Here is a 9,708-nt window from a genome sequence, read left to right on the forward strand (position 1 = left end):
CCTTGTGCACATCTGAAGTGTGGGGACAGCATAGCTCCTGTCACTGGCTGGAGGAGCAGAGCAGGTGAACGGCACAGAGGGTGAAAGGCACGCTGCTCTGGCACCCGCTCTGCAAACAGGCGCAGCTGGGGCACAGTGGGGCAGCGACCTGTGGTGCAGCCCAGAGGTGCCCCACAGGGACAGGACAGAGTCCACAGAAGGGGACACAGTGGCTAGTGGCCTGCCACTTTACCAGGGCAGCAAATTCACAGAGTGACGCATGCCACCAGGCAGTCCCAGGCAGCTGAGTTGAAGAGAGTGAGTCTGCCAGTCCCCAGTGCCATGGCTCAGCTGCTGGCTGCTGACCCAGGTCAGCCTGAGGCTGGAGGCTGAGGGGTTAGAGAAGGGCGGGCAGCAAAGCAAGTATCTTCTGCAGCTGCATGCAGGCTGGCACAAAAGTCCTAACCCCTGCAGTGCCTTAAATTTGAACCTTGCAGTTGCTTCCCTGGGGCAGGAGAGCAGAGGAGCCAGTGCTCCTGGGAGCCAACATCTCCAAAAGTCTCCAGTTTGGAGGCAGCACAGCAGTACAGGGGATTTGGCATCACACTGCTCTAGGCACTTCTAGCTACACACCCCCAGGCAGGCACACCCTGCATAGCCTCCCAAAAGCACAGCCTGGGGACACCCACTGTCAGAGTGATGAGAGACAGGGAGCATGAAGGAAGAGAACTCAAGGAAAACCCTTCCAAAAACCAGATGAGGTTATGGCATGAAATGTTACCTTACACCTCCCAGCACAGAGGATGAGGGGAGCCATTCGGCTTATTTGGCAAAGCAGTGCGCCTCAGCCACAGATGCTTGCGCAGCCATCACAGAGCAGCGGTGCTCTGCCATGGCTCCCCGCTGCAATCATCCCTGCCGCTGCTATTGTCCCCACTGCTGCAATCGTCCCCACAGCTGCAATTGTCCCTGCAGCCCACACCAAGCTCCCTGTTGAGCCCTGTGCAGGGAGCCCAGCACCCCGCGTCCCACCCAGGTGTGGGCTCCGGACCTATCTGGCTGACCTCAGAGAGGCTCAGCCATCTCCAGTTGGTGCACAGGACAAAGCATTTCATGGGAAATTAGGACAGGCAGAGGTATGTGCAGAGTATGACTCTAAAAGTGTCTTAACCCCTTCCTAGCAGTACTTGCATCCTACCTGCATCCTAGGGACTTCATCCTACCTGCGCTCTCTGAGAGGAGAGCTCTCCAACCCGGGACATTAAAACTTTCCTACAGCCCTCCTTGGGAGCATGGGCAGGTAGAGGCTCATTAGCCTGCCCTCTGCAAGGACCACATCCATACCCACAAATCCAGCAAAGTTGGGATGTTGCAGAGCTGCAAAGGTCAGGTCCAAGGTTCAGCCTCTCATATCAGCAGCTGTCAAAGAGGAAAAACTGGGGCAATGGCATTTCCAATGGCATTCGATGAAAGCTCCGATTAGCAGTGATTACTTTAAAAGCACTTGTTGATTTAAGGAGACACAGATCAGGTGTTATGAAACCCCCATGTGTTCTGCCTGCGTTTGTTCACAAATATGCCCACAGATTCCCAGAGTTTAGCATGTGCACAAACTGTACTGTCTCCCTGCCTCACCCCTACACGGGAACAAATTTGATGAAGCCCCTTAGGTAAGAAGAACAAGGGTCACACTCCCAGCCATGTCGAGCTGCAGCCCCTAAGTCAATGCACCAGGGCCAGGACCTCTGCAGGGCAGCACAGGAAGAAAGGGAGTCACTGCCTCGTGTTTGCAGGAGTTGAAATGCCTACAGCCCACCTCACTCCTAACATCTTTCCTCCTGTACCTATTATCACCTAGCCATTGCTGCCCTTCATCCCCATCCCTGTCTGGCCCACTCTCAACTCTCAGTCTTTCTGCCTTCTGAGTCCTTTTCTTTCTCTTTCTGCTGCTGCTGCAGCCTTTGGTACCAATCACCAATCTTTCAGGAATCCCTTTGCTCTGCAGCTTCCTGACAGCTCCCAGGAGCATAGCTGCCTGTCCTCTCCTGTAGGAACTATTGCAAGAAAAACCTCTTCCCTTGGTTGATCCAAACTGATTATTTGCTCCATATCCTCCAGCTCTCTCTTAATGTTGGGAAGCTTCTTCCCTTGACAGATTTGCTGGCCCACTCCCCAGCCACACGGCAGGCAGCTGACACACAGCAGTTGGATGTGGGAGGACCAGAGACACCGGAACTCCCAGCACGACATGCACATCTATCCAGATCTGCTCAACGAGCAAACACCCAACTCACCTGAACCCAGAACAGATCTCCCCTGGGCACGCCTGTCCCGGCCTGTCCTGGCCTGTCCCGTCCCTGGAGTCCAGGCAGGCAATCCACTGAGTGCCAAAGAAATACAGCAAGAGTTAAGGCAAAGACTCCCCTCTCTCCTCCTCCCATGCCTCCCCATTCACCAACTGTCCCCACCCAGCTCATGTGTGGGTGGTGGGAGGGCAGGATGGGAGGTGCATCAGAGCCGGAGAACTTTCTCCCCAGCTCCCTTACAACATACACCTCTACAGACCTTGAACTGTGGCCCTGATGCAAAGATCAGCCTCAGCAGACAGAGGAGGGACTCCAGGTCCTCTCGACCTCAGCAGGAGAGAGCTCTTCCCTTGCCAACCCTGTATATGGCCCAGGCTGGCTGCTGCGTGCCCCCAGTGCTCTTGGGGTTCCAGCACTTTCATGGGATAGTGGCATTCCTTAAAATCATTCTGCAACTATACAGAACAAATTGTCTCCATCTCCAGGGACAATTACACTAAACCTGCTTCAGCGGCCAAGCTTGAGGCTCACTAACACCATCATGCAGATGGAAAAAAAGGCAGAGGGCAGGTGGAGGGAGGACGTTTGTCCCAGGCTCACACAGACCCCTCTGTGCCTGTGCCGTGTGCTGCAAGTGCAAACACAGCTCATAGGAGAGAGCTCTGTCAGCAGGGAGAGATATTGACAAAGTCTTTATTTTGACAGTGTCTATGTGCTCACTATAAGTGAGCATTCCCTGTGTTCTTTTGCCACCGCAGCTTTCTTTGTATCCATCTCAGCCCTGATGCACTTTTGCAGGGCTGCTTCTGACCAATACCAGCAGCAGGCAGCTCTGGTTATGCCATTTTGCTAAAGATAGTTCAGGTCAGAGTCTTTTGGTTTAAAATCTTATTTTTAATGCTATGTTTATTTTAATGTTATGTTTAATTATATTACTGTTTTGTCTTTTCCTTTGCTGTTCATGGGCCTGCCAAATTGCTATTGACCTTTTCATGTACCCATGTGGTCAAACCACAGCAGCATGTGGGATAGAAGCCAGGATCTGTCCAGCAGATGCTCCGATCTGCTTGCCTGTGTCAGAGCTCACCAGATGAGCATCCCCTGGCCTCTTCAGAGGGAAACCTGGGAGCTGACCAAAGCCCTCACTACTGCAAGGGTGGGGTGGAGGGCAGGTTTGCATGCCTTCACACTCTATAGAGGTAGTTTGTAATGTCCCCCAAGAAAATCCTCCACGGGTGCCAGAAGTCATTGAATCAGATTGCATTAGATCATGCTGGGTTGCCCTGGGGACAAGCGATGCCGGGGATGTGCGTGAAGGGACTCACCCTTGTGCCTGGAAGGATCCCCACTGAGGCCAGCCCTGGAGGCAGTAGGGGAAAACATCTCCTTTTGCTTTGGAGGTCTTTATTTACTACCTCAGCTAACACGGGGGGCAGCCGGTCTGAGCCCATACTGCTGGGGAGTGCAAAGAGGGAGTAGAGCAACTCCAGGCGAATGCTGGGGGATGTCCCTGGGGTTGGGGAGCTCTGAGCCAGACCAGACCTGTCCCGGAGGCACCAGTTAGGCAATGGGGCCATGAGGGCAGAAGGCTGGGGTGGCAGCTGGAGCAGGCGATGCCTCTTCACAGACAGACAAAGACAATATGCAGTACCCTGTTTCCAGGATCAAACTTTCCAAGCATGTCATTTTTCAAAGCCCTGGCTTTCACCTACCATTTGGGCTGCCTACGTGGTTTGGTCCCATACCCAAGGAATACAGGCTGATTCTTCCCTTGCATGGGCTGGGATCAATGTCAGAGGGGTCAGGCTCCATCTTCTGCCTTCTGAGGATGTCTCTGAAGTCCTGAACAACTGCAAGGGGAACATCATGTACTGGCTACACAACACAGGCACTGCACTGCCTCTGCCCCTACTGATGAAGGACAGAGCCACTGCCCATCTTGCCAAGGAGAACTGGTGTGACACAGCACAGCTGGGGAAAAGGTGCAATAGAGGTTATCCAGATATGAAAAGGGGGTTGAGATAAGCCTAGGTAAGCAGAGCTGACCTAAAAACTTGATTTATCCACATGGAAGTGTTTCACAGGAACATCACAGTTTTTTGCAAAGCTGTAGATGGGAATTGACCTGTGACATTGAGGTAAAACAAGAAGAAAGTCAACCCAAATGAAAACTTTATCTAGCAATGTGTGAAAATCATTCTCCAGCAGGAAAAAAAGGCTGCTATTTCTGCTTTCCAGACTAGAAGGTAGCAGAAGTTACACTCAGGCTTCAGAGTTTCCCACTAGGCAATAATCAACTGTGGTTTTAAATCCAGCTACAGGCATGGGGTATCTTTAACCCACAACAGCAGCCTCCACATGAGGGACTGCACTATTATGACGGCCCAGACTGAAAACTAGAAATCACCTTGTGACCAACTCAGATGTGGAGGTATGGACTGTGCTCAGCCCTGTCCCGGGAGAGGGCAAGGGAAAGGGTGATATATTCCCTGACCATTAATTACCACCTTCGCTGGCAGAGACAGCCCACAAGCAGGCACCCCAGGTTGCACAGCTGGGTAAGTAGGACAGGGCTGCAAAAGGATGCGGCAATCTGACTGCAAGTCTCCCCACAGCACAGGTTCCTCCTCTGCCACTGCCACACGCAGAGGTACCTTCCCACAGGGACTAGCCGAGGGATTATATGGCAGGATGTAAATCTGTGAGCAAGCCTGATGAAAGGAGCGTCCTGGTTTCAGCTGGGACAGAGTTAACTTTCTTCATAGTAGCTAGCGTGAGGCTGCGTTTAGACTTGTGCTGAGGAGAAGGCTGATAACACACTGATGTTTATAGTTGCTGCCAGGACAGTCAAGGACTTTTCAGTTTCTCTGCTGTGCCAGTGTCTGCAGGGGGAGGAGAATCTGGGAGGGAGCACAGCCCCAATTACTAGTCTAGGATTCGACTTTAGGTTTAGGATTGAGACACAAATTGGCCAGTAGTCTACCCCATATCATGCATGTCATGCCCAGTATATAGATGAGGCTCTCTCTTACTCCGGGTTGTCTCCCTCTGGGTCACCCCTCTCTCAGAGTTGTCTCAGTCTCTCGGACACTTGGGCTCTTATCTCCATTCCAGGATTGCGGTTTCAGGACTCTCCTTGTTCTCGGATCGTTAGCTGGAAACAGGCTGAGCCTTGGTCATCGGGTGGTGAGCAGTATCACTGTGTATAACTCATTTGTATATTTGTATATTATTATTATTATCATCGTCATCATTATTTCCAGTCTTATTGTAGTTTAGTTATTAAATTGTTCTTATCTCAAACCACAAGTCTCTTTTCCCTTCATCCCTTTAATCCTCTCCCTCAAGTGTTGTCGGCAAACTTGCTGAGCATGCACTCAGTCCCACTGGATGGCTAATCCCAACCTCAGAGACATCCTACACCTCCGCAAAGGTCTCCTCCCCACCACCGCACTCACCACCTGCCAGCGCATCCTTGCCTCCCTTTTCACCTTCCCTTTTTCTCTCCTCAGAGCACGTGTTGGTTTTTCCCATTATGTGGGTCTCCCTGCTGTTTCCTCCCTTTCATCCAGCTCTGACATGTCTGCCAAAGAGCCAGCCCAGAGCAGCAGGCTGCCAACGTCAGCTCACGCCAGGGCCACACTCCCCGGCAGCAGCGAGCCCCTGGGCCCCATGATGGGTCCCTCCTCCACAAACCAGTGACACACAGGGCTTCAAGCCAAAATGAGCCCAGCTGCTGGGAGAAGTCTGTCAGTGAGACACTTGTAAATGTACTCCTGCTTTCCAAACATTAGAGGCTGGGGGAGGCGGGCACTGGGTTTTGTGCTGGGGACAGAGAAGCCTGCAGCCCCGGTTGCCCCCTTGCTGGGCCACCTGCAGGAGAAGCCACCACTGTCCTCGCCTGTCCAGACTAATCCCACTTTTTGACATCTTTGCTAACAAAATGAGAGAAACACTGGTTCCCCCATGGGCACAGCACTGCTGATTCTTTGGTCGGGAACTTGCCTAGCTGACTGAATGCTATGTTTACAGAGGAGTTTCCCCTAGGTATTTGTATAATTTACTTGTTATGTTTATGGCTAATTTCTGCTTAAGTAAGCCTGCAACTTCCTACAACAGTTTCACTGTAACTAATCATAAGTGAACATAACCAAAGTAACAAGCATTAACGAGTCCCCACAGAACTGTGATGGGCTCCGGCAGCTGCAGCACCGCTCCTGTGCTGGGCTCCTGGAGAAAAGGAGGCTGTCAGAAGCCTCCACCATTGGAAGTGCAGGCAGGGTGAGACATCCCCTATTTCACAGCATCCCCAGTGCTGGAGAGGATGAGGCAATGGCAAATAGCTTAGAAGTCCAGTGTCGGCAATAAAAGTGGCCAGGAGGGAGGATTAGCAATGCTGGGGAGACAGCAGTGGTCTAACAGCCTCTCTGAGTATAGCAGCGATGCTTGCTGTTGATCAGAAACCAAGGAGGACCACAAAAAAGGGCAGGATAAGGACACATGGGTACGCCACAGTTTGCTCCTGCTTTCCCTCCCTGCTTCCTCAGGGCAGCTGAGCCTGTTGTTGTGGGACATGTGTTGTGACAGCAAACACCTCCAGTGCACAAGGCACGAGGACGCAAAGGACAAGGTCGGTCTGCAGGGACAGAGAAGTGCATGTTGCTGCCCAAAGTGATGCGACTCTGGACATGTCAGGTGGAGAAGGGGGTAACCAAGTCACTGCTAACTTCTCAGAAGTAACAACTTCCAGAATCTGTCTTGTGCTTCCCCAGGCTCACTTCCCTTATCTGCGCCATGCAGGTCCCCATCCTGCAGGCTGCTAACCACATTAGCAGACAAGGGCTCAGCCAAACAACCTGCTCTGAGGGATATGCTTATTTGCACTGGCCTGTAGGACAAACTTAACAGATTATTTGGGGTTCTCTGCTTCACAGGATTACGTATCCCTCATGTCAAGATCTTAGTCTTGCTCTGTTCTCTGCATTTATGCACCATGCCCTGTTTTCTCCTAACACATCCAAAATGTGCAGCACGATTCACACTGCACGATTCTTCAATAACCACAGAAAACTATCTTGTATATCAATCACTAGTGGCAAAAGGAGAAGAACCTCTCAAGGTATCTGTTCAAACATGCTGGAAGCCCCAGGGTTCAGGATGCTTCCCACAGGAGCACATACATCCTGTTCTACAGCTCCATGGGTCCATCCTCAAGATCTGAAGTCTCTCCTCTCCCCTATGTGGGCATCTCCATCCACGGAGGAGGACAGCAGGGTCAACACTATCTCTTTGCCTTATTGGGGGCTGAGACTCTTCCCCAGGCACCAGACACAAGCACCATAGTATGGGAAAAGCAGAGCCTGTTTTTTGTGGTCAGTCATTCTTTCCAAGAACTAATGACCCAGGGCACAATCTCAGGGATGTCTTCATTTTTATGTGGATTTCTCATTTGAAACAAACAAACAAACAAACAAACCCCCAAAGAAAGAAACAAACAAACAAAAACCCAAAACCAACCATAAAAAAAGGTCTCTTTAATCTCATCTCAATTTTTCTGAAACTAATGGGTTGAATTCTCAGGCTAAGTTGCAGATTTTGGATTCTGAAGGTGGGAAATTTCCAACAATCACACATCTCCTGTCTAAAAGTAGAACAGCATCTCCCCAGCTGGAGAAGGTATGAGTAGGGTAAGTTCCACAGACTGCAAGAAGAGGAGTACTGGGCTAATCTTGAATGCAATGAAAATCCCTTTCACCATATTCCAAACCACCATATTCCAAATGTCACCAAAATTCTCTCTAACCATGGGGTCTTAAGAAGTGCTGTGAAAAATGTCATGTTTGGAAATTTTAAATATGTTAATTTGTCCATCAGCCTTCTCAATGAGCAATGCAGAATATACTTGATTCATACTCCAAGCCAGGTTTCACAGGTTCCAATAGTTTGTCTTAAAGTCCTATCAGAAATAAGACATTTATTCAAGAATGTCCAGCAAAACATTTGGTTTTCTTGCTTATCTGACCTGCCTAGCTCATCCAAAGCTTTACAGCAATTGAGTCACATAGGAACACAGGCTTGGGAGGTCTCCTGCCTCATATATAACCAGATCAATAAACCACATGACTAATTCACTGGACACCAGGCTATTTTGAAACAAAGCAAGTCACAAGCCTTTCAGCAGACTCCCACTTTTGCCTACATGCAGCTGAGCAGATTTTCTACATCAGCCATATTTTGTAGATAGCTGTGGACACTTAGTGTTTTCTATTAGGCTTAAAATACCTACCCAGTAGGCCAAAACTCTTATAGATATTACTGGAAAGTGAAAGTATAATTTTGTTTAATATCAGAATGACATGAATAAAAATATCCATTGCTGGAGCTTCTAATATGATTCACTCAAAAAGCCAACAGAAAACTTCCGTATTAACCTTCTGTTCACTTATTTCTAGAAGTAATTTCTACCAACCAGTGCCGTATCCAAGTGGCAGGGCAGCTGGATGGCTCCATCCTCCATCACACTGTGGGTCTCTCCCAAAATGGGCTTTCCCTGGCTTGTTAAGCTCTTTCATACCCTCAGCTCACACATGAGCACCATGAAGCACTGTGACAGCTGGGCACTCTGGAGCTCTGAGACTTTGAGACTGCCCAGGAAAACTGTGACAGCCAGTCCAGCCCTGACCTCCTGCTCCCCAGCCCTGTGCCTTCAGCATCCCCAGTGTTCTCCAGAGGCAGGGAGGGAGGCGTGCAGAAACCCAGGGGCTAAGCTTTTGATCGGGGAGATGCAGGGCTGACCACAGGGGGTTCTCCCATGGTTGCACATGCAGCCTAGCAAAGGACACTGCCCGCCCCAGAGTCCTCATGGAAAACAGTCTGGGAGAAGGGAAAAGAGGCTGGAAATGAGAAGAGGTTTCTACAGCCACTCTGAAACAGAGCCAATGAAGCCCCAGAGGACCCCGGATCAGTGGGCTCACCCTCCTGGATGCTTCAATCTGCAATCTCGGAATCCCTCCCAGCAGCAATCCCCTCAGGATTTGGTGCTCACTAGTGAGTGAAAGCTCCTGACTGACCCCTTCCCATCACTGACCTGTCTCCCATCTCAGGTCACCAGCCTGCAACAACACCAAACTGGTGAAAGCCAAGCCCAAGAAAACCGAGCCTACATAACTTGCCATGGCCTATAGGGCCTCAGGGACCTCAACCGTGTTTGCCATAACCGAGGCCACCGTTCCCTGTGGGAGGCTGACATGCACCCTAAGAGCCACCACCCACCCAGCTCAGAGGATCTTGCCAAGCGGGGGAGGTGGCGGGCAGGGGTCCCGGCCCTGCCGTAGAGGTTCCCGCCGCCCCTCGGCCCTGCGCGGCATGGCGTGGCGGTAGGTGAGGTCCTGGGGCCATCTTGTGGCTGGCGGCGTAGGCGGCG

The sequence above is a fragment of the Pterocles gutturalis genome, unplaced genomic scaffold, assembly GCF_000699245.1.
Source record: "Pterocles gutturalis isolate BGI_N339 unplaced genomic scaffold, ASM69924v1 scaffold16895, whole genome shotgun sequence".
NCBI classification, from domain to species: domain Eukaryota; kingdom Metazoa; phylum Chordata; class Aves; order Pterocliformes; family Pteroclidae; genus Pterocles; species Pterocles gutturalis.